This window comes from Marmota monax, unplaced genomic scaffold (genome assembly GCF_021218885.2).
Source record: "Marmota monax isolate L192 unplaced genomic scaffold, Marmota_monax_Labrador192_F-V1.1 WCK01_AAM20220418_F8-fsc00088, whole genome shotgun sequence".
Lineage (NCBI taxonomy): Eukaryota > Metazoa > Chordata > Mammalia > Rodentia > Sciuridae > Marmota > Marmota monax.
In genome coordinates this window covers 5,222,912-5,248,485 of record NW_026694492.1, presented here as the reverse complement: position 1 = coordinate 5,248,485, position 25,574 = coordinate 5,222,912, and the positions used below count along the sequence as shown (strand labels likewise).

The window sequence follows — 25,574 nt, the reverse complement described above, 5'->3', positions numbered from 1 at the left end:
AGGTTAATCACAGTCATGACTATACTTCTCGGTAGTGATTTCTGTCACTGTGACCAAAATACCTCAAAAGAACAAATTAGTTCGGAAAAAGTTTATTTGGGCTTAAAGTTTCAAAGGTTCAGTCTATGGTCTGCCAATCTATCTATCTGGATCCAAGATGAAGGAGAACATCAGGGCAGAAGGGCCTGGCAGAGGAGCTCTGCTCTGCTCATGGTGGTCAGGAAGCAGAGAGGGGAAGGGGAAGGGGCCACAGGGAAGATGAACCCTTCTAGGGCACATCTAGTGACCCATCTCCACCCACCTTCAGTTCCCACCCAGTTAGTCATTCAAAGTAGGATGGAACAATTTGGTCACAACTCTGAAAATTTAATCATTTCACCTCTGAATATTCCTACATTAATACAGAAATTCTTTAGGGACAACTCATATCCAAACCATAACAGTATTTGTGTGTGTGTGTGTGTGTGTTTGTGGTGGTGGTGGGGTATTGCTCTTTATCTAGCCACAGAGCTTTTATGTGGAAGAGACACCAGGCCTGTTTTATAATATAGCACTATAGAACAGCTTTAGAACATGAGGAATCAAAATGAGGACAGCAAAAACAACTTTCTTGTGGCAGAGCTGTTCCAACATGGAGGAGGTCTCTCTGTGAGGGGGTGGGTTTCCCACTGCTGGAGATCTTCACACCATAGCTGGATGCCCACAGAAGGGAAGGCTTCCACGGGTACTATTTCTGCCTTGGTGGGAAGATGGGTTTAAGATGCTACAGTTACATGCAAATGTATTCATATGCCTGGTCATGTCCTATATATTTGCATGTATAACTTTTCATAGTAAATGATTTGTATCACAAGTTTGACTTGTGTGTGAACAAACATTTTGGTTCTTGTGAAGCCTGAGAAATCAACAGCATTATTTTTTTTGGCACACATTATATTATTGGATCATTTAAAGAATCCTATTAGGTAGATAATTGCTTTTATAGACTGGTAAGGAAAGTGAAGAGAGGTGAGGTCATTTGGCCATGAACTCAGAGGAAAATTAGTCTAAATCCTATAATATAAAACTCAATCCTATAATTGGTCCAATAATTCCCATCTCAGTTTCTTCAAATTGAGTGTCTTAAGAGTTTATAGACTCTCTATTAAGCATTATTCAATGTCAACTTTCTTTATTAGATGTGAAAAAGGCATGATTTATTTGACAGTGTTTTTGGATTTCATAATTTATTTTTTTATAATGCCCAATTATTTAAGCTAATTTATCTCATCAGTTCTCCTATGTTGATGAGCAGTCTTAGGAGTCAACTTGTATAGTACTGTAGTAATTTGCTAGTAGTATTTCTATAAAATAGCAGTAAGGTACAAAACATTATTAGATCTAAATTTGGTGATGAACAGGGAAAATGGCAGGGGATGCCCAAGGGAGATGCTACATGCAAAATTTAAAAAAGCATTTGATATAATTAACTAAACAGGAAAGCTGCAGCTCCTAGAATATCATAAATCTGAATGTATTAGCATTTTTGCTGAGAGAAAGACTAGTTCTCATAAGACTTTCTCCATAATCAAAGGCTTTTACCGGTTATGCTCAAATATTGTGTGAAAGGAAAAGATTTTTCCATACTATTTCTGGTTACATGGAGAAAACATTTCACTCTGGTGAGAACCAGAATGGCAAACAGGATTAAAAAAAAATTCATGCAAGCTGGCTAACGCTTCTTTATAAATCAGAGAGGAAATATTACCAAGCTCACTTTCTTAGAGATGGAAAATAATACCATTCTTCAGAGGAAAAATGAATCCATTGTTAAGCTCATCAACTTCTAAGTTTTCTGGAAAATTATATAATCTAAGTAAAATAGCTGAAGCTTCAGTAGCATTGCTAGAAACTGGAGTGTAGTCAAAGATGGTTGAAGGGGAGAAATTCGAGAAAAGGGAAGAGAAAGCCCGTGAAGTGGGTACAACTGAATTCTGGTGGATTATATGGGATGGGAACCAGATCTCTTTATTCAGTAATCAGCTTGATACTAAATATCTTCAGAGTATAATGACTTACAGAAGAACTCAGAGTTTTGATTTTTTTTTGTTTCTTTTTCTCTTAACAGTAACATGAGGCAAAAATAAGGAAACTTTCCTTACAGTTGTAACAAGCATGGAATTCAACCCGGTGAGTAAAGACTGATATAATTGGCTCACACTCTTTTACTCACTCTTGAATGATTTCAGAAGGGATTCCAATAAAGTGCTGTCTTAGTTTCCTGGGTCTGATATGACAAAATATTGCAAACTAGGTGGCCTCCAACAACTGAAATTTGTTATCTCAATTCTGGAGGTCAGAAGTCCAAAATCATGGTATGGGCAGGGTGTTCTCTCCATTTAGTACCAGGGAAGGATCTACTTCAGGGATCCTCTTGGTTGCTGGTGACTTCAGGAGTTCCTTGGCTTGTAGAGACATCCTTTCAGTCACCTGTCCATCTTCTTTAGTGTCTTCTGTCATTTTCTTTCTGTTTGTCTCTATGACCAAAGTTCTTATTTATAAGGACATCAATCCTATTGAGTTCACACTAACTATCTCATTTTAACTTGTTTACCATTATATAGAACCTATTTCCAAATTACTTCACACTTTGAGGTACTGGGAGATGGGACATCAACATATTTTTCTAGGGGAATGCAATTCAGTTCATCATAAGCACCTTGAATATCATTTTTTTTTGAGAAGAGTTGACTGTGCATGAAGAAGCCACAATTCTTTTTACTTCTCATTACAGCATCTGACAGACATATTAGCATATTAAGGTGCTTAGTGTTATTATGGGAGCTTGGCACCAACTATGTGCTCAAGATCTATTTTCTGATGAACGATTGTGATCATGTGATGCAGTTGTTCTTCAAAGCTCTTTATCACATTTAATTCATTCTAGCACCATTCAGGTGTGAAGGCTTGATTTGTTAGCTGAAGTCAGATAAAGCCTCTAGTGTCCTTGTCACCTCTGAACAAGAGCTCACCTGAGCAGAGGGGACCCTGGGTGGGAGAACATGAGCAGGACACCCTTTGATAATATGCCTGATACCTGTAAGGAAATTTAAATGAGATTTGGAATTCTTGAGTAGAAGAGCTGGGAGGAGGGTTTATGATGAATCTTGGTTTATTTTTCTTTGATTTTGTCAGGGTTTCCAAGTTTTCCCATTTTTCTGGTCTCTGAGCCAAAGGACCTGTTTGCTTGACCCCCTGTCTGCCCAGGTCAGCCTGCCTCCCATCTTCCCTCGTCCTCATCCCAATTGCATCTACCTCCAAGGCTGCACTTACTGGTTTTTGTAGCAGCATACATGTCTCTGCTTATGATTGTGTAGCTCTGTAGATGATCTTTCAGTATTCATGTCTCCCGTCTTGTGTCAAACTTGTTTTACTATTTAATTTTCTGAATATTTTGGGCTTATTTATGATATTTCCCACCCTGGCTTTGAGCCTCTTGTGGCCAGGGTCCATTCTTTCCCTAATTCCCCTACAGCCTGGTATACAGTTGGTACTCAATAAACTGATAATTGAAATTGAAAAATGCTGCTCATTCCCAGTAATTTTTGCTTATTAATATGTTTGTTTTTTTAAAAAGTGGAAATGATGGTCTTCAAATGATAATCCACATTTTTCATAGAGTCTCATATTACTTCTGTTTATTGTTAAAATAAATCCTTAGAACATTCTAATAATCCAGGAGGAAGGCAAACCTACCACCCCGATTTTATAAATGATCATTGCAGGTTGTAATTCTTTGCCAAGATCCCGGGATTCTCAAATGAGGGCATACATAAAGCTATAGACTATTTGATGTGATTGGATATATTGTGGAAAGCTGTAAACGAGCCAGTTTTGTATTCAGAGCAACACAGGAGGACAAGTGACCAGCCAACATCTGGCTGACACACCTCCTAAGGCTGTTGAGATAGTTGAATGTAGTAGTGCTTATAAACCTCAAGGGTTAGATCAATAGGAGCTCTCATCACTGTGATGGAAGTGCCATTTATGGACTGTATCTATATCCATATGTGTACATCTGTGCAGTGGAATTAGATATCATTGAACTAGATATTTTAATTTCCTGAAGTGTGTCTTTCCTGAGACTCATGGAACTGGTAATGTTGGCTTGATGGTCCACAGGAAATTGAAATAATGGAATTTTTTGGTAGCATATGAATTGACCCTGTGCATAGAGGCTGCACCTAAATGGCAGATTGAGGAATAAATTCTAATTCTTTGATTATAAAGGCCTTTTTTCCCTCAGTACAGCACCTTGCCATCTGTCTTTTTAATCTCTGAAAGGAAAACCCCAGCCTGATTCCAAACTCTTTCTCCATAATGGGAAATCTCTCTGTGTTTGATGAACCTAAGTGAAAAATGCGGTCTCATATCCATGTATTTATTAAATCTCTGGTTGCATAAAGGCCTCACTCCAAAGTAATGTTCAGAATAAATTGCTTCCATGATTGTATTGTTAGAATGCACATGTATGATTTCTTCTCTCTGCATTCTAAGATGACAATGTATCTTGGGGAGCATTAATGATACAAATTCAAACTACCAGGGCAATCAGCAACAGACAGATCAGAAAATTGTAGTGATTGGCCTAAATACTCCTCCTGAGTTCTTCTCAGTGCTGGGAGGGCTCAGAGGCCTCCTCTCTAGATCTGGCTTATCATTTTTCCCCCTGCAGAGACTCTAAGTCAGAAAAAATGATTTTTTTGCTCAGGGCCCAACAGTTCTTTGTGCTTGGGGTTCACCTGAGTGTTCCTTCTAGATGACAAATCTGCATCACAACCAATAACATTTTCCTTGAATCTCAGAGCTACACTGAATCCCTGACACTCTCCATTCTTCCAGCAGTACACATGGGAGTTTGACTTCTATAGCAGATCATTTTCCATTCAGTCGGGTGTTTGCTACTGTGAGAAAACGACTCCCACCTAGTGAACAGATTGGGCAACCAGCAATGTATAGATGTGCTTTTGTGGTGTTCCTGCTGCTCTTGGATTTGTTAGCATCCTAGTGGTCAGAAACACTCCTGCACAGTCAATATTTTTCCATTGTTTAGCAGACACCAAGTACTTTGCTATGTGATCTCATTTAATTCTCATGACACTCTGGTGAAGGAAGGGTATTTATCATCCCCTTTTACAGATGGGGAGTTTACCAGGGTTGAGAAATATGCCAAATTTGCTTGGTTCGTGGGTTGTAAAGTTGAGTTTTGGATGCAGTCAGGCAGATGCCAAGGCTTGGAGCCTTAACCATCTTGCCATGCTTTGAGGCAGTAGAGGGAGTGGTTGGCAGTCCTGCTGCCTGGAACCAAAGGCTAGTTCTACTGCTCTCTTCTCCTAGGATTGTGGGCAGGTTTCTATGCCTCCCTAAGCTGTTGCTGCCTTCTTGGGAGATGAAGAATAGGAACCAGCTGCACAGGGCTGTGGAGAAAATTAAATGAGATAATTGAAACATAATGTGTTTCACTTCACTTATGGAAGTGTTAGCTGTTGTTATTGAACTATATCCTGCAGTTATTTAGTCTGTCCCTTACTCTCCAGCTTAAAGGCTAGCACTGATGTTTCTTCCTATCATTAAGGGATGACAGTTGAGTGTGTTAAAGAGATCTAACGGAGGAATCCTAAATCTTTAACTGCAGTGATAGTTGGTTACATGTTCCCATTGACTTTTAGGGTCCAATATAACGAGACACCACGATGGACTTGCATATGGAAAGCTTCAGCAAAGCTCAGTTTCAGGGGTATTAAGTCTGTTCATCTTACCTCTCAACAAAGGCTCAGTGGGAAGTCAAACTCAGAGTCCTCATCCAAGAGCAGAGAGACCTGGCTTCTAGCACCTTCACTCCAATAGGTCGGAGTAAGTAGAATCCAGTTACAATTGGCATTCAGAGTTCTCATTTGCAAAATGAGAGAACAGAACTAGGAATTTCCTCATGATGCTAATATGACATCTTTCGAAAAAGGCTTGTTTTATTATTTGCTTTTAACAAGGACTGAATGCTGGGATCATAAAAGAGGAGTGGCGGACATGGGAAAATATAAGAAAAAGTGAAAAGGAAAACCACCAAAGGAAGGAACTACACTAAAGAAAAGTCAATCAAAGAAGAAACTTATTCAAGTTAAAAACCAGAAGTAAACCAAAATGACTAGGAATACAAATCATATCTCAATAAAACTTTGAATGTAAATGGCCTAAACTCATCAGCTAAAAAATATAGACTGGCAGATTGGATTTTTTTTTTTTTAAAAACCCAACAATATACTGTCTACAAGAGAGTCACCTCATAGGCAAAGACATCCACAGATTGAAAGTGAAAGGATGGGGAAAAACATATCACTCGTGTGCATCTTGTAAACAAGCAGCAGTTTCTATCCTCATATCAGATACAGTAGACTTGAAGCTAATCAGAAGGGACCGAGAAGGATATTTCATACTTCTTAAAGGAATTATACATCAACAAGACATAACAATTGTAAATATTTATGCCCAAACACTGGAGCATCTATGTACATCAAACAAACGCTTCTCAATTTCAAGAATTAAAGAGAGGCCATCTTCTTGCCTGAGCATCCTGAGTCTCTGGGATTATGGAATGTCTTTAGGTGGATCCAAGATGGCGCTGGAGGGAGGCAGCATTCTGGGTGGCTCCGTGACCTGGGACTCCAGTAGTGAGAATGCTGCTTCTCTGTGAGCGATATTCCTGCTCCTGCGAGGGAATCATGGTCACTATGCCCTACAGGGCTCCCGGCCTCAGTGTCAGAGTAGGTCTCCCAACTTCTGGGCCACGCAGGGCTACCGGGTACCTGAGCTGGACATCAGCAGCCACGCAGAACTCTCGGCCACCCACCCAAGCAGAAATCATCAATGCCACTCCCATGCAGGACACCCAGCAGCTTTCCACATGCAGGAATTCGGCCACCACTCTTATGTGGGCCCCCATTTACCTACGTGGGGCTCCCTGGCCACCGCCATCTTGGGACTCTGCAGCAGCAGAGATAGGCCTGCCTGCACCCAGGAACCTCACACAGGCTCTGAAGTCAGTGACAGCCACACACTGCACACCACAGAGCTCCTCTCTGAACTCATGGTCCAACACCATCGCTCAGCACTCAGCCTGATACCCCACCGCTGAAAGCAGGCGCCTCCATGTTGTTTCATCTTCATCACCATCTTCAGTGGGGCAACTCCCAGTTTGGAACTCCGATTGGCCAGGTACCCAGTTTCTAACTCCCCCCTCTCCCCAGCAGCCGCTACCCTGGCATAGTGACACCCTGGTTACCTCCGCCATCCTAAGGATGAAGATACCAGCTAACAACAGACGACCCCACCTATTGGATGATAAGGGAAGCAGGAAAGATACCAATTTCCAACCAAAATAATCCCTCTCCCTGTATTCTCCCGCCCTCACTTTCCCAACATTTGCATGAATGAGGATTTTGAGGACTGGGAATCTGAATAGTATATTACAGTTTTTTCTTTTTTCCCACCAATTTCTACTATTTTAACAACTTTTATTTTTCTTAATATATATGTGTGTTTATTTTATGTGCTTTACTGTCTTCCCACTTACTTGTCTACCCAAAATTACTTTTTTTCCCTTCTTGTGCTACTAATCTTCCTCTTTAGATTTGTCTTTCACACTTCCTTATGATATAACAACTCTATATCCTCGCCTTCTACCTCTTCAGCTTATCATGCTACTCCTGAGCCCTGGTTCTTTGTCCACCATCAGAAATTGTAAACCCTTTTACAAACCTACTGAATATATTGTAGATAATAATTAAATTCACCATTTCTGTACATTGTGACCAAACTGTAAATGTCTTAATAGCAAACATTTGTTTTTAGGGTGTATATTGTTTATACTGGGATCTGATAACATTGTCCTTCACCTCAAAGGAGAGGTATTGGATCCTTACAGGGGCACTATAAGCCTACAGGGTAAAAATGGTAATGCCTCGGATCCACAGTGCTAGAAGGGAAGACACACAAGCAATATGAAAAGACAAGTGAAGAAAATGCTCCAAACAAATTAAGATACCACATTATTAGAATCCATGGCCAGCACAGCAGAAGAAATTATAGAGAATGAGTTTAGGATGTACATGATTAAAATGTTCTGCAAATTAAATGATGATATAAGAGAGAAAATATAGTCAGCAAAATCACCGACAGATTAGACTACTTGGAAGACAGGATCTCAGACAATTAAGACAAAATATAATAAAAAGAATGTAGACCACACAGTGAAAATGGTAAGAAACCATGAGAAGAACATTCAAAAAATATGGGATAGCATAAAAGACCAAATTTAAGAGTTATTGAGATAGAGGAAGGCATAGAGTTTCAAACCAAAGGAATGAACAATCTAGTCAAATGAAATAATATCAGGAAAATTTCCAAGCATGAAGAATGAATTGGAAACCAAATTCAGGAGGCTTACAGGACGCTGAAGTTACAAAATCACAACAGATCCACTAAGGCACATTATAATGAAAATGCCTAACATACAGAATAAGGAGAGATTATTAAAAGCCATGAGAGAAAGGAATCAGATTACAAATAGGGGGAAATAAATTAGATTATATGTAGATTTTTCAACCCAGACCCTCAAAGCTAGAAGATCCTGGAACAACATATATCAAGCTCTGAAAGAAAATGGAGCCAACCAAGAATCTTATATTCAGCAAAATTAAGCTTTAGATTTGATGATGAAATAAAAATCTTCCATGATAAACAAAAGTTGAAAGAATTTACAACTCGAAAGCCTGCACTACAGAACATCCTCTGCAAAATATTCCATGAAGAGGAATTGAAGAACAACAATGAAAATCAGCAAACGGAGGTATTATGCTAAAGGAAAAACTAATCAAAGGAGAAACTAAGTCAAGTTAAATACAAAAAATAAACAAAAATGTCTGGGAATACAAATCATGTCTCAGTAATAATCCTGAATGTTAATGGCCTAAATTCACCAATCAAAAGACATAGACTGGCAGATTGGATTTAAAACAAAGACCCAACAATACGCTGCCTCGAAAAGACTCATCTCATAGGAAAAGACAGACATCCACAGACTGAAGGTGAAAGGTTGGGAAAAATCATGCCACTCACATGGACTGTGGAAGCAAGCAGGGGTTTCCATTCTCATATAAAATAAAGTAGAATTCAAGTCAAAATTAATCAAAAGGGATAAAGAAGGATATTTCATACTCTTTATGGAAACCAGTCATCAACAAGACATAACAACAATACATTTATATGCCCCAAACAATGGAGTGTCTATGTTTATCAAACAAACTCTTCTCAAGTACAAGAGTCAACCAGACCACAACACAATAATTCTGGGTGACTTTAACACACCTATTTCACCACTGGATAGATCGTTCAAACAAAAGATGAACAAAGAAACTATAGAACTCAATAATACAATCAATAACTTAGACTTAACTGACTTATATAGAATATTTCATCCTTCAATGAATGAATACACTTTCTTCTCAGCAGCACATGGATCCTTCTCTAAAATAGACCATATGTTATGCCACAAAGTAACTCTTAGCAAATATAAAAAAGTAGAGATACTACTCTGCATTCTATCAGATCATAATGGAATGAAATTAGAAATCTATGATAAAATAAAAAAATAAAAGCTACTCCAACACCTGGAAACTAAATAATATGCTACTGAATGAACAATGGGTTACTAAATATTTAGTCAATTCCTATTAAAATCCCAACATTTTTCATAGAAATAAAATCGGTGGTGAAATTATTTGGAAAAATAAGAGTCCCAGAATAGCCAAAGCAATCCTTAGCAAGAAGAGTGAAGTAGGAGGTATCATAATACCAGACCTTAAATTGTACTACAGAACCATAGTAACAAAAATGGCATGGTACTCCACCAAAACACACACATAGACCAATGCTACAGAATAGAAGACACAGAGATAAACCTACATAAATACAGTTATCTCATACTAGACAAAAACATACATTGGAGAAAAGATAGCCTCTTCCACAAGTGGTGTTAGAAAAACTAGAAATCCATATATAGCAAAATGAAATTAAACCCTTATCTCTCACCCTGCTCAAAACTTAACTCAAAGTGGATCAAGGACTTAGGCATTAGAACAGAGACCCTGTGCCTAATAAAACAAAAAATAGACCCAAATCTATATTATGTTGGCTTAGCAACTGACTTCTTTAACAGGACTCCTAAAGTGAAAGAAGACTCCCAATGTGAAAGAAAAATCAAGAATCAACACATATTTTACTTAAATTCTAGTAAGATTAAGGATTTTCAATATAAAATATGAAACCACAAAATAATTAAAATACTGCTTTGTAATATTAGTGTAGAAAAGACCTTTTTACACATGATACTGAGGATGAAAACATAAAAAAAAATATTGATAGGTTAGGCCACATAAAATTAAGATTAAGCATAATTAAATTGCAAGAAACAAAATCTTCTATGACCAAAAATAACATTTATAAACAAAAAGGACATGGTGATAAATATATTTGAAGTAAGCATACCAAAAGGATCTTTATCTTTAAATTATATTGAATTTTGTCACATCAATAAGAAAAAGAAAACGCTCCAATAAGAAAAATGGGAAGTTTTTAAAAGTTTAAGAAAAAAGGGGAGAAAATGGGAATTAAAAAAAGATTAATGCTAAGTGCCCCCAAATTTATAAAATAATATGAAATGCACAGTAGAGATAGTATTTTAACAAATAATCAGATCATTGAAAATAAAAAAAAGATTAATTAAAGAGGTCAGGAAATAAACGATCTCTCATTCTATTTTGGGAAGGTAAATTGTGCAGTCATTCTGAATTGTAACCAGTGAAAGGCACTCTATAATCTATTCATTTAACTTATAAATTGTTTTCTGTGAAAATAACCAATAAAACACACAACCTGTATGATAATTTTAATTACAGGAAAATAACTCAAATGATTATCAATAGGGAATTAATATTATAGCCATATTATAGAATATAATGCAGCCATTACAATGTATAGGTAGGTGTCTTTGTTATATGGAAATATGCCCACAAAGTTAGAAGAAATACTGCAAAGCAGTTGTGTAGATACTAAATACCTTATTTTTTGATGAAGATATATGTTTCTATATAAGATAAAAGGTTACAAGATAGACACTAAAATATTAAAATTATAATGTTTATGTGATAAATTTATATTTTATAATTCTAATCTCATATTTTTTGTGAAGAATGTGAAGAAAATGATAGCTATGTTAATCAAACAATGTTTAGCATGTTTCCATGAGTTATAGAAGAAAAAACAGAAAGATGATGCATTGGAACATAAAGGGACCAGTAACTAATATCACACAAATACAACTATAGGCGTTATTCTGATACTTTTCATATAAATCTCATGTAATCTTCATATCACTATCTTTCATTAGTTAGTTCATTAATTAATTCACTCACAATTCCAAAAGTATATCTTAAGCACCAACCCTTGATCAGGTTCTATGTTTTTTGTTTTTTTTTTTTTGTATTGGGGATTGAACTCAGAGGCCCTTAACCACTGAGCCATAACTCCAGCCCTTTCTATTTTTTTATTTTGAGACAGGGTCTCACTAAGTTGCTTAGAGCCTCACTATAAATTGCTGAGGCTGGATTTGAACTTTCAATCCTCTTGCCTCAGCCTCCAGAGCCACTTGAATTACAGGCATCTGCCATCATGCCTGGCTTGTGCCTTTTTATTTGTATTAGGAAAGAGGAAATGTTTGAACCCATTTTATTCCTATAAAAAGCCTATGTCATCACTACATAATATAAATAGAATTTGGCTCAAACATACAAAAATAGCCATACATAAAGAAAGTAAAAAGAAATAGATTAAATTAATGTTAATATATTTGATTTAGCTCAATATCTTCAATGTATTATTACTTACATATTTAAACAACAAAAAGGTTATTAATAAGATATTTTACTTTCATATTTATGTATTAAGTCATTGAAATCTGGTGTACAATTTACACTAGCAGAACTTTTTGATTTGGACTAACCTCATTTCCAGTGCTCAAAAACCACATAGGGCTTGCACCTGCCATATTGGACAGTACAGGCCTATATTATTTGCACTACACTATTCTCATTATTCTTCCTCATGGAATGAAAGTTAAGAAGAACATTGTTCCAATTATTAGAGAAATTACAAACTAGTTGGGAATTTGAAAACATAAACATATAGAAAGTTTTGAAATTACTTTGGTTCAATTCAACCAGACTGAAGTAATAGCAAGACAAGTCTTTAGTCGTGATTTGAATGATGGTGTTCCCTCCAAAATTCTTGCTGAAACTTAACCCTTAGTGCAACAGTAGTAAACCTTGTGGCTTCTGAAGGGTGACTAAGCTGTAAGGGCTCCAACCCCATGAATGGGATTAGCATCCTTATAAAAGCATTAGAGGTTGAAGGGAGCTCTCTGCCTCTTGTCCTTCCACTTTCTGTCATAAGAAGACGCAGTGTTCCTGTCTTCTGGAAGATGCAGCAAAAGGTACTGTCTTGGAATGAGGAAGCAGCTCTCACCAGACACTAATCATATAGGCACCTTGGTCTTGGACTTACAGGCCTCCAGAATCCTGAGAAATAATTTTCTGTTATTTACAAATTATTCCATCTATGGTATTTTATTATAGCAGCACAAATAGACTAAGATGGTGAGGGTGAAATTTTTCAGAATAAACTCTGTAAGGTGGTAATTTTGAGCTGGGTCTTAATGGAGGAAATGGAATGTACAGCAATTTAGAATAAAGGAATGGGGTTTAGCAAGTCATGTCCTATAAGGGTTTCCAAATGAATCAGGATAAACAGACGAGAGAATTTATATGGAAAACAGTAAGAGACAAGACAAGACTGGCAAAGTAGAGGAAATTGAGTTGCAGAGGGTCTTGAATATTGGGCTGATAGTCTGGGTTTAAATAAGGTCGGTCGAGGGAGCTCCTGAAAGTTCTCTGTGGGAGAGAAGATATTAAGGGGAGGCAGGAGAGAGGTGAACAGGCCCTTGATCAGGAAGTGAAAGGCAGTGATGAATCTCAACATCTTTTAACTCCTATTTCCTGAAGACTGGGGAGCAATCAGAAATGGTTGTTCCTTGCTGAAACAAATAAGGTATTTTGTTGGGCCAACACTGTTTATGGGAGTTTCTTAAGCCAGGCTAGATAGTGAGTAAGAGATTCAATGTGCTATTTTTCAGGACCTTCACCTTTTCTGCAATAGGAATGTGCTAAGATCAGAACATCCTTTTTTGCTAGAATTATACTTCAGAAGGCAGGGATCAAGGTTTTTTTTAAAATATTTTCTTGATTCTATTTTATTTTTAAAGACATGATAGCAGTGGAATGCATTACAATTCTTATTACACATATAGAGCACAATTTTTCATATCTCTGTACATAAAGTATGTTCACACCAATTTATGCCTTTATATATGTACTTTGTTCAAGTTTTTCTTAATGGCAGTGAATAACCCAATTCCTCATCCAAAACTTGTGTTGTGTCCAAAAAATCTTGTTAAATGAATGAAGGGAAGAAGGTACTCAGTAAAGTCTTAATGATTGGTTGATGCCATTTCCCATTTAGAGTATGGAATTTAATCTTAGAGTTCCCCAAAGAGAACCGTGAGACAAGAATTATTATGTAAGTAGTTTAATTAGGAGGCAATGCTGGCCATTTCTAGAAGAGTGAAGAAGTGAGATGAGAAATACAAGGAGGTCAATATGAGCTCATGAGTAGGTTAAGGGATGGGCCACTGGAGCTCTGTCCCATTCAGGAGCTTGACCTTGCAGCAGAGCTTTCTCATTCAAGGGCCGAGGAAGCTGAAATTTTATTTTATGCTTCAAATCTCTGTTCATCTTTGACGGACAGTTGTCTCTAGGGCCAGGCAGCTCTGCCAGCCTCCAGTGTAATTTTCAAGAAATCCCATAGCAGAGTTGCAGGTGCTCAGTACGATGGTGTGGTGTGAATCAGGATGGTGAGTGGCAAAGGGGTGTGAGTGGGACACTGATCATTTATGCTGCAGGAACTGAGAGCAAAAAAGAATGGTATATTAGTCAGTGTTTTCTAGAGGAATAGAGTCAATGGGAAGTATAATTATAAAAGGGGGACTTACTAGGTTGGATTTAGTGACCAGAAGCTGGATAGTCCACAGTGGCCATCTGCAGGCTGGAGAGCTGGAAGAACCAGTAGTTGCACAATCCAAGAGGCTTAAGTGCCAGAACAAGAGGGATCAACTGTGCTACTCTAGTCTGAGACCAAAGGCTTCTAGAGCTTCTGCTTTGGAGGAGTGAAGAAGCAATATCCTCAGGCCATGGCAGCATCAATCAAGAACCCCTTCAAGAAGAATCCAGCTTGCACAAAAATCCTGCTACTTCCTTGTTCTTCCAAATTTTATTCTACCCAAGCCATCATCCTGTTGGTTGGTGCTGCTCATGCTTAGGGAGGGTCTCCATTTCAGTTTGCTACCCCACATGCCAGTCATTCCTAGACACACTCTCATCAACACACCCATAATCCTCTCAATGCTTGGCATCTCTTAATCTGATCAAGTTGACAATTCAAATTAACCATTACAGGTGGCTTTAGTTTGATTTAGTTCTGAAAGAACAAATAAGCAGCATAAATTACATATGCAAGATTAGGGTTTAAGTAAGTAAATGCAGACATTCAGGATACTGCCTCGTTCTTCTTCTTGCTCTCCGAGGACATGCACTTGGAATGCAGTGGTCTCTGAGACACCGACCACAGGGGAAGAGCCCAGAGGTTCAGGGTCCCCACCTGTTAAGCCTTCAGACCACACTAAGGGACAGGTGATGGCAGTCCTTTAGGTGCATATGATAGCCTTGTTTTCTGAGTCTTGAACATTTATTTTCTTCTCTGTTTTACTGAATCATTGGGTTTCCAGTGTGTCTGGTTTGGACTAACAATAGGATCAATGCTACAGATTGATTTATTGTTTATCTTGCCTCTAAAATTGATTAAAGATGGCTAAGAATACCCAAATAACATGGCTTATCAAAATTCAAATGTAAATTAATAGGAATATCAGAGCAAAGAAAGAATCTGAAAATAAAATAAACCAAGGGTGAGGGTTATTGTCCAAAATACATGACATATTTGTCATGCAATTTTTGCATTTGTGAGAATTGACCCACATTGGGGGATTCTAAGCACCCTGACATTCAGAAATCATCAGTTACGAAAATAAAGACGATCCTTTTTAAGAGACAAAGTGTTCTGAAGCTTAAAACAAAACAAAACAAAACCCTCAGAGGAAGATGCTAAATAAAACAAAAAAGCTGTTGATCAGAAGTACAGCATTTCTGAAATATGGACGAGAACACTGATATGGGAAGGTAACTTTTTCAACACCAACCTCAATACATTCAATAAATACAGCGTGAGATTTATTCTATTGTTCCATTGTTCCATTGTTTCTCTGACGATTCTATCTGTACCCTCAAAGCAAACTTTGGCGTTATGCCAAAGCAAAATTTAATAAAAGCCATTTTAGAATGCAAATCAATGCAACCCAAGTAGAGGATTTTTCTAATGGTTTGGTTTGAACTAAGGGTAAATGATTATCCAATGGGTAATGGGTAGTATACATAGTCTCTAAGAAATCCATGATAAAGATTATTTTTCATGTGAAGCTTTTGATATGACTCTTAGGCAGCAAAGAGTTGGAGGTAATAGTCTCTGGAAAAATCATGCAATGAGATTTTGTGTATGCTTGCAGCCAGTTAATGATGGATTCATGTTTTCTGGCAATCAGTCAACCAAGCCATACAATAGAATTAGCATCCTTTTAAGAAAATTTAAAGTCTACCTAAGGTGGAAGTTTAATAGACAACTTCTACTACGATGCATACAGAGATCTGCAAACTGTCTGTTAAACTCCTGATATTTAAAGAATTTCAATACCTGTATAGATTTAACAATATTTCATCCTTCTGACTACAAGTTTCCTTTTCTTCCACTTCTTGTTACTATTATGATTTTGATGGTGGTTGTTTTGATATGCGTTCGAAAGAAAAGTGCCTTGTAATGCAAATATTTATGGCATGAACATTTTGATATCTTTTTAAACCTGTGCAATGAATTGGCTCCGCAGCCTGGCATTTTCAGGGAACGTGTGAGCAAGTAGCCTCATTATTGATAAATATTTTAAAACACGTGGTATTTACCCAGAAGGTCCCAATGGCTCAATGTGCCTCCTGCAGAAATGGCATGTAATAAAAAACTCCAGAATGAAATTTCAGAGGAAAAAAGGATACTGCACTTAAACAAAAATTCAATAAAAGAAATGTTAGAAAATCCCCAAAGCATTCCCACCAAGTTATGGATTAATTGCTTGGCACGTTTCCTTTTTTAATTCCAAGCTGCCTTTTTGTTAGCTGAGTAAACAAAGCATCTAGAATAAGTCAACTTCAGCCAACAATGACAGCCCATTAACATCATGACTGATAATAATGATAATTCCCAAAGGTGTTGACAAGGTCTACACATAAGCAATATTTGACCAGCAGGGTCTGAAGAAAAAAAGGCTCCCATTCCCCTTTCTGATTAAAATAATAATAATAATAAAAATAAAATAAATAAATAAATAAAAGGAAGTCTGGACATATTAGGAAGGGCCTCTCTTATGTCTGGACTCCACACAGTTTATCCACAGCTTTTGTGGAGGGGCTTACAGCTACTGCTTGCAACTCATCCTGTGGGGCCGAGGAAAGGAGAGAGGAATTCTTAAATTCTAAATCCAGAAGCCTTTGCAAGGCTGTCAATCCAGTGGGTTTTAAGGCTGAAAGCGATTGATTGCTGCATCACAAAATTGGAAGTTAGAACACTTGTTCATGCCTCAAGGCAAATGTTTTCATTAGAGATCATTTTATTTACATAATGTAGATCCTATCTTCTCCTTTCCTCCCTGAATTCTCTCTCGGAGTTGCAAAAGAGCAAGGGCTCTGCCTTGCATATTGTTTGCACAAGGTGTATAGTGAATATTAAATAACGTTCAGTCACAAACAAGAGGCTTTCAGACTGGGATTGTTTAGAAAATACCGGTGGCAACCACAGAGCACTTCTCCTCTATCCCACCCCCACCCCCAAAAAGAGCTGTCAAAATAAATCAAAACTTAAATTTCAAGTCTCATCTTTTGGCAATGTTCTATTGTGTACATCACCATTCTCATTGCGTTCTATTTTTTTCACAAGGACGCCATGATGAAGAGAGTCAGGTAAAGAAGAGCTCTCCCAGTGCCTTGGAAAACCATCCCTGGAGAGGAATGGTGTAAGATAAATCAATTGACAATCCACTCAGAATCTCTTTGACCTTCAAGGTATTTTCTCTTTCTTCTTTCTTTTTATTGGTGCATTATAATTATACATAATAGTGGGATCCGTTGTTACATATTCATGCATGCATATAACAGTATAATTTGTCTTAACCGTATATTTAGATGTTTTAAAATGAAAACTTTGCTGAGATATATGCTATAAGGTTTATACCTATATTTCACATTTGAGATTGCTACTTGCTCCAGGGAATGCCTGAAACTAGTGTGACTTTGGATGTTTATTCTTTAATCCTTCCTGGGTATTGAATTTATACTGATTAAAATGAATTATATCCACCCCGCCTATTTTAACTTAGGCCAAAAAGGAGTGCTCCCAAAATAATGACAATAATAAATAAATCATTGAATTTTTAAATCTGAAAGTGATGTAGAAATTAGTCTAATTCTTTAATTTTTCTTTTCTTTTTTTTTTTTTTTTTTTGGTACTAGGGCTTGAACCAAGGGGCATTTAACCACTAAACCACATTCCCAGCCATTTTTTATTTTTTATTTTGGCATAGGGTCTCACAGAATTGCTTAGGGACTTGCTAAATTGCTGAGGATGGCCTTGAACTCATGATCCTCCTGCATCAGCCTCCCCAGCCCCTGGGGTTACAGGTGTGAGCCACTGAATCTGACCACTTCTTAAATTTGACAAATAAGGAAACTGAGTTTCAAAAGGACTTTGCATCTGATCCAAGAGCATGCAGCTTGTCAGATGCAGAGTTTAAACAGCCATGTCTTTTTTATGGAGCACATTAAGGCACTTAAGTATAGAAAAAAAAAGTTTTAGGAAACTCTACCATCTGCTCATATTGGTATTGGTGTCAGATACTTTTAAAACTGTATTGACCCAAGGTTTAGGTTAGGATTAGTCTCTGATTATTTCTGGAAGAATCTTTTTGAAGACTTTTATAATAACATATTCTATTCACCACCTCCTGTGTGTGTGTGTGAGTGTGTGTGAGTGTGTGTGTGTGTATATGTATGTGTGTGTATTGCTAGAATTTGAACCCAGAGCCCTGTGCATGCTAGGCAGGCACTCTACCACTGAGCTGTACTCCCAGCCCCTGTTTCCTGGATTTGAGAGAAAGTTTGATGCACCTCTTTTCTCAATAAGTATTTGTTGAATACCTATCATGGGTAAGACACTGTGCTAGGTGGTATGGGGATAAACATCCGGGGCCTCCCTCCTTGGAGTTAGATTGCAGCCTGGGAAGAAGCAAAGCAAGTCAATTATGCAACACGAATTGCAATGTGATTCTGGCCTCTGTAATAACAGAGGGTACTACAGAGAGTTGGGAAAAGAAAGGAGTAGCTTTTAATTGAGGGAAATTAGAAAAAAATTCTTAGAAGATGTGGTCTTTGGTCTGCATTGAATGAAGTGAAGGATTTGACAGATGTTCTTGAGAAAAATCCTCTGGGGGAGGAAACACAAAGAACAGAGGCACAGAAGCAGGGAAGCATGGGGTGCATATGGGGGCCAACACACTTGGTGAGGCGATGAAGAGAGAAGAGACATAAACGATGGTGGTGGGTGTGAGATAGATACAGGACTAGTAAATAGAGGAATCTGCCAAAAAAAATTAAAACAACTCTGATGTGTTATTTTTCTGCATTACATTCTTAAATATGCCTAGGGAGCAAAGTGAGTTTAGCCCTTTCCTTCTAAGATTTTCCAAGCAGTTTAATAATCCATTCAGTTCCAATGTCCTCTTGTTAATCCATAGAATGAGTTAATCACTTACCAGCATAGGAGGAGGTTACAGAATCAAACAGTTATTTAAGTGCAGAATGGAACTTAAATCAAGCAGTTTAGGTAAGTGGTATAGATTAGGAAGTGCTGGAATCCCCAGATCATCAACTTTTCAATCCCCAAATTAGAGATTTGGGACAGGAGAGGAAATGAGGATCTTGAGTTCCAATATTTGTGTATTTTTCCACCATCAGTTCATTCATTATTCATTGAACAAAATTTAGTAAGCACTTTCAATGAGCCAAGAAATGTGCTAAGATCTGGAAGGCAATGACTTAAAAACACACACACAGGAGGAAAAAAAAAAAACACCACAAAACATAAGGTATGGTTTTTGCTATGGTACCATTTAAAGTCTAAGGGAAGCCCGAGTGTAAAAAGCCATGAACAAGCAGCCTTCAAACGTCTCAATGGCATGTTGAAGGAGAAGGTCAAGCCCCCATGCTGGATTCAGCACGCAGTGCCCGGACAGTTCTGGCAGAAGTTGTAGGCTGAGATCTGATGCAGGAGGAGGAATTAACAGAAAGCAAGAGGGGGAGGAAGGAGTTGCTCAGTCAGAGAAAAGAGCAGAGGCAGAAACTAAGGTAGGAGAGCATGGGATGTTCAGAGAACTAAAAGGATTTCTGTCTGCCCAGATTGTCAAGGGAAGGTGGAGGTGAGGGTGGGTAGGGCAATGAGATGAGGGTTCGGAAGGGGCAGATGTCAGCTCAGGAATTCCCTGAAAGTCATGTCAAGAAATTTGGGCCAAAGCTACTTTCTTTCTTTCTTCCTTCTTATTTTACTGTTTTAATTGTTTCTTTGGGAAGTCATTCTAGGCGTGTAAGTTAAAAGCTAGAAATAGATATATGTAGTTTCAAGGAAAAACCGTGATTAAATACTGCAACTGTTTTGAGCTGTGGTGTCCCATTCAGTAGCCACTAGATTCAAGTGACTACTGAGTCCCTGATTCAGAGCTGCTCCAAGCTAAGATGTGCTGGAGGTTATAAAGGCAAGTTGGATTGTAAAACCTAAGTACAGCAAAAAAAGAATGTCAATAGATAAATGATTTTTATATTGATTATAGATTAAAGTTATAATATTTTTGGACATGTTAGGTTAGATAGAATATATCATTAAAATTATTTCATCTGTTTCTTTTCATTCTTTCCACTATGGATATTAGAAAGTTTAAACTGACCTAGGTGGCTTGAAATTTATTTCTATTAGTGCTCATTCTAAAAACCTATGATGCTGTTTATTGAGGGCAAAACAAGCAAGCCTGTGTGGTTAGGTGCTTCATGGAAACATCTTCCTGAGCCAAACCAAATTTTCTACAAGATAGTTGTGTCACTGTCATTGAATTGACATCAGTAACTTAGGGCCAGGCTGGTAGTCAGCCTTGCCTGATCAATGTAAAAGGCATTTACTAAACAAATGAACACTGGCAACTGGTTTGACCACAGGCTTCAGCTTATTTACGAATAACAATGTAGCAATTGTCTGGCACTATCCTTATATTTAGGCAAGTAATAGGAAAATTATGTATAATGCAAATATGTACTTATTGTCAGAGGACTTTTATTTGGCAATAATTTATTACATCTAGAATCAATAAATTAGTAGCAAATAATTCCTCCAAAATTTAATAACTCAGACTTCAAAAAAAAAAAACTCATTTAGATCTCCCAATAAATCTAAATTAAAGAGATTCGAGTTTATTTACTGTGGCTTCATCCGCTGCCTTTCCTTATTTATAAAGCTGAGTGCTATTGTTAAAAACAAGAAGCCAAATAAATAGGCAAGACGTCTCCCACTTAAAACCTGGTGGGCAACACGAATCTGAAAACACCCTGACATTACAGGTTTAAGAAATGGGCACATTGGTTCACTGATGTGTGAGGCCTCAGGACCCTGGAATGGGATGGAAACTAGTTACTATTGTCATTTGTTTATGGACCATTTCTTTTACCTGTAACTGCAACACCTTTCATAAAACAAGCAGATGTGCATGACTATAGGAATATCCACTCCAGGGGGATGGCAAGTGGAAACCCAGCTACCTTCTGCCCGGTCAAGGGTTCCACGGGCTCTCTCCCACAGAGGAAGCTATGGAGGTGTTCTCAAACATTGCCATCACCCGCAGTTTACATAATAGCCCATTGAACTTTAAGTCTCAAGTGCTCTTGCTTTTTTTTTTTTTTCCTTTTTTTTTGCAATCCTGGAGGTCCAGCCCAGGAGCACTCTACCATGGAGCTACATTCCCAGGCCTTTGCATCTTTTTTTTTTTTTTTTTTTTTTTTTAATTTTGAGACAGGGTCTCACTAAGTTGCCCAGGCTGGCCTTGAACTTGTGATCTTCTTGCCTCAGACTCTCAAGTAGCTGGGATTATAGGCATGCACCATGACTGCTGGCTCTCAAGTGCTCCTTTTTGAAAAACAATATTCACATTGAGAAACCAACTGTATTTTCCACTTTCCTTGGAAATGTCTAACCGAAAACTCATGAGTGAGCTCTACTAAGGCAGACAGCCTGCCCTTCATCACCCAGCATCGTTCTGTAGACTACTGCCATCGTTATTTACTCTAGACCTGAATAGGACCTCCCTCCAATTCCTTCTTGAGGTTGAGCATCTTTAATTGAATCATCGTTGTTTTATATAAGCACAGAAAATAATACCAGAGAATTTCCTAAGCTGCCATCATACAGAAGCTGCAGGAAATTGATAGCAGAGAAGTCTCAGAGGCTGTTGTATTAACTTTCTTATAAGAACGCCTGATTGTGTTAAGATTTCAGTATAGTAAATGGATTCCTTTGGTGAGCACAATATTACTGCATAAAACAGAGTTTGTGATGGCCTATTCCCTTATAAAATAAGACATTTAGTAATGTAATAGTCCTAACATTTAAACTTCAGATGTCTTTCCATGCACAAGTGGTTAAGGACTCAAAAACAAGTAATTATCAATAGCATATGTATGCAATAAGAGAAGCATCAGCCGAGAAAAGTTATATTTATGACATTGGCAAGAAGGATCCATTAATTGACTGCAGAAAGGAGCGGACATAATATTTACATTTTCAAAGGATACGAAGGAGATTGAAGAAACTTAAATGCCTTTGGCTTTCTTTTGGGAAGGAAAGCCCAGGGGAACACTAGTCAGAAGATATCTACTGAGGTCTGTCTAGAGCCTTCTGATTCCATTTTAGACATCCAGATGGCATTAATAAATAGATAGTTTCATAACTAATACAAAAGATAACACTTGGGGGGTGTTAAGAGAGCAGTGGTTTTCAAAGTGATAGGCAGTTCATAAGAGACTTTGAGTTGGAATTTTCTGTAATATTGTGTAAGGCACATCCTTTCCCTCATGTGAGCTTTTGTTCATCTTGGGTTTCCTTTGCAGAACTAATTTCTTTCTCTTCCCAACTCTGCTTACCAAAGTTCCACCTGCAGTTGAAGGCTTGGTTCAATCAAGCCTTTATCTTGTAAGAAATTCCAGAAATGCTAACGTGCTCTCTCTCTTTCGTCTCTCTCTCTCTCTCTCTCTCTCTCTCTCTCTCTCTCTCTCTCTCTCTCGTTGCTTTTGCATCATATTTAGGTATTGGATTTCTATCTCCTATTAGGGTCTACTTTTCTAAGTGTCAGACTCTGTGATTCATTTAATGTTGTCCTCCATCTCCTTACCTCCTACCCACTCTAAAGTGCCAAGCAGCGGTCTTACAAGTAGAATCTTCTAAATATTTCAATAAATACTTGTTGGAAGAATAAGTGAGACAGGGGCAGAACTTGCTGTGGAAAGAATAACATGTCAAAGAGCCGGCTTTCAATTAGTTTAAGTCTGTGAATCAACCATAATGAATCCTTGACATTAAGACTGCCAATCTTGTTGATCACACTCTGAAACTGTCCATTTGGTTCTCTGCTACTCCCTGCCAAAATGATAGGCACCCTCCACTAAAATGTAAATAGATTGGGGTGGGGGGGGGGAAGAGAGAGAATGCCTGAAATGGAAGAAAATTAATCTAGTTTTGAGAATTTGGAGATAGTTTTTGAGATAACTGTTATTCCATCAGGGTGTGGCACACAAAAAAGTGACAAAAATTATTAATAAGAAAATGTAATGTACAAAATTTATGGGAAGAAGAAAGAAAAAGGCCCCAGATTTTATCATTTGAAGCTGATCTTCCAAGTACCTATATTGTGTCATGTGGCGATGAAGAAATTAGGTAAGTACTCAGAAATTCTATCCAAAACAATTTCTGTTTCTGTCTAGTAGCCAAAATTGCTTAAAGAAATCTTTGAATTATCTTGATGATTTTCTCAATTTTACGCTAATTACTGTAATGAGAGGCCTAATGACCTACTTGCTCCTCAAGGAGAAACTGTCTGCACATCAGTTTCTGATGGAAGGATGTGGCATAGGTCAGAGTTCCAGGCATCCACAGCCACGGGCCCAGGCTGCAAAGCTTGGAAGATACAGTAGGAGAGAAGCATCGTCTCGCTATTACAAGGTCCCGCTGGTCGTAGTTTACAGTTAACCTCCGTCTTGAATCAAGTATAGAATTTCCTTAGCAGTGCCTTCCATCTAGCATTTTTATGAGTCTTGTTTTCCTCTGACATCCCCTGAGTTCTTCAACTCGACTTCTCTCTGTTATTTCTTGCACTTCCCCTAATGTCGTGTGTTCATCGAAGTACAAACCTGGTCTAAATTAGGCTAGTCAGAATGATCCGATGGTTTTCTCTTAGCAGGAGAATGATCTTTGATACCTACAGGTAGAGGGCAGGTGCATCCTTTTGGAGCACTATAGTCATGACTGACCCCATGTCTGGTTTCCAGCAGAGAGCTAAGCTATCTATCTCTTTTCCTTTGGAATGGTCTCACCTCTTGGTCAAAGTACCTTCCAGAGCCTGGGGCTCAGGTGGACCCATGAACAACATTCTCAGATCATATTTCCTGCCTTTCAGATGACTTTCTGGATCAGTGCCTTTATTATTATTTTTTTTTACCAGAAATTTCCAGTGTGCAATTATGGTGGACAACAGCTTGTTTATGAAGGATGAATATTTTTCTTGTGCTTCAGTTTGTTAGAGGAGATAAAATATCTAGGAGGATAGAGGTCTGTTATCTCAGTTGGCTAAAGCCCAATGTTAGAAAGGCCAATTTCAGAGGGTCTCATCCCAGATGGACTGATTAGGAAGCTTTACTCTATGTCTATTTTTTAAAAGTATTCTCTTTGCCTCTGTCTTTTCAGTTATAATAGATGAAAATAGTGTTTTGTACTTCATGAGGCTGTTATGAGGATTAAATGAGTAAATACTTTTATAATTCATGAAACAGACATACACCGGGCTTTTAGTAAATGGTAGTTATTGTTATGTGGTTATTCATTCAGTGTTTCTTCAAATGATTATTTAGCCTATGAACCAGGCTCTGTTCCAAACATCGATCATTCCCAACAAATTGATCAGTTATTATTGTGCTATTATAAAGACATAAGGGATTAAATCAAGCCTAGTCTAGAGGAAGGAGAGATTGTTCTGCAGAAATGGTAATTAAACAGAGGTAGGAGAGAGAAATAGGACATAGCTAGGTGAAGGGTGAAAGCAGAGGAGAAACCATTGCATGAAGAAGGAACAGTCAGGGCAAAGGCCCTGGGGTGGGAGGGAGCTTGTGCATTAGAGAACTCAGTGTGTCATGGTTTAGATATGAGGTGTCCCCGCAAAGCTCATGTGATAGATAATTAATGCAAGAAAGCCTACAGGTGAAATGATTGGGTTATGAGAGCCTTAACCTAATCAGTGTATTAATCCCCTGATAGGAATTAGCTGGATGGTAGCTATAGGTAGGTAGAGTATGATTGGAGGAGGTGGGGCCTTGGAGTATATGTTTGGTCCTTGTTGAGTGGAGTTCTCTCTCTCTCTCTCTCTCTCTCTCTCTCTCTCTCTCCTTCCTGATGTGATGCCCTGAGCTGCTTTCCTTCACCACACACATCATTGCCATGATGTGCTACTTCACCTTCAGCCCCAACCAACGGAGCCAGCTGTTGATAGATGGAGACTTCTGAAACTATGAGCCTCCAAATAAACTTTTCCTCTAAAATTGCTCTTGTCGGGTCTTTTGGTCACAGCAGTGAAAAAGCTGACTAAAACACAACGGATGGCCAGGGGGCAGGCGGAGAGTGGCACAAAGCAGAGAGAGAGAGACATCGGGGAGGCCACCATTCTGGTTGGCCCAGACCAAGGAGTTTCCTGGGATGTGGGACCTGCTGAGTTACACCTTATACAGTCCCAGGAAAACAAAGATGGCTGGTCACCCTAGCTCAGGCTGTGCACAGAGCATGACCCGCTATCACTGAGATGGAAAGCTGGGGATTTGAGTGAGAAAGCAATTGATCTCTTCTTTCAGGAAAGACAACTCAAA

The 25,574-nt window shown here is 38.2% G+C and overlaps 1 long non-coding RNA gene across 1 annotated transcript in view; it reads left to right on the top strand.

The window, feature by feature from the left end:
* The window catches only part of LOC131423245 (uncharacterized), a 29,144-nt gene extending 5,773 nt beyond the window's left edge, over positions 1-23,371 (top strand). The window contains exons 2-4 of the long non-coding RNA XR_009224497.1: positions 2,108-2,169; positions 17,296-17,420; positions 23,227-23,371. This is a non-coding gene — a long non-coding RNA (uncharacterized LOC131423245). The remainder of the gene's footprint in view (positions 1-2,107; positions 2,170-17,295; positions 17,421-23,226) is intronic.
* The last annotated feature ends 2,203 nt before the right edge of the window (positions 23,372-25,574 follow it).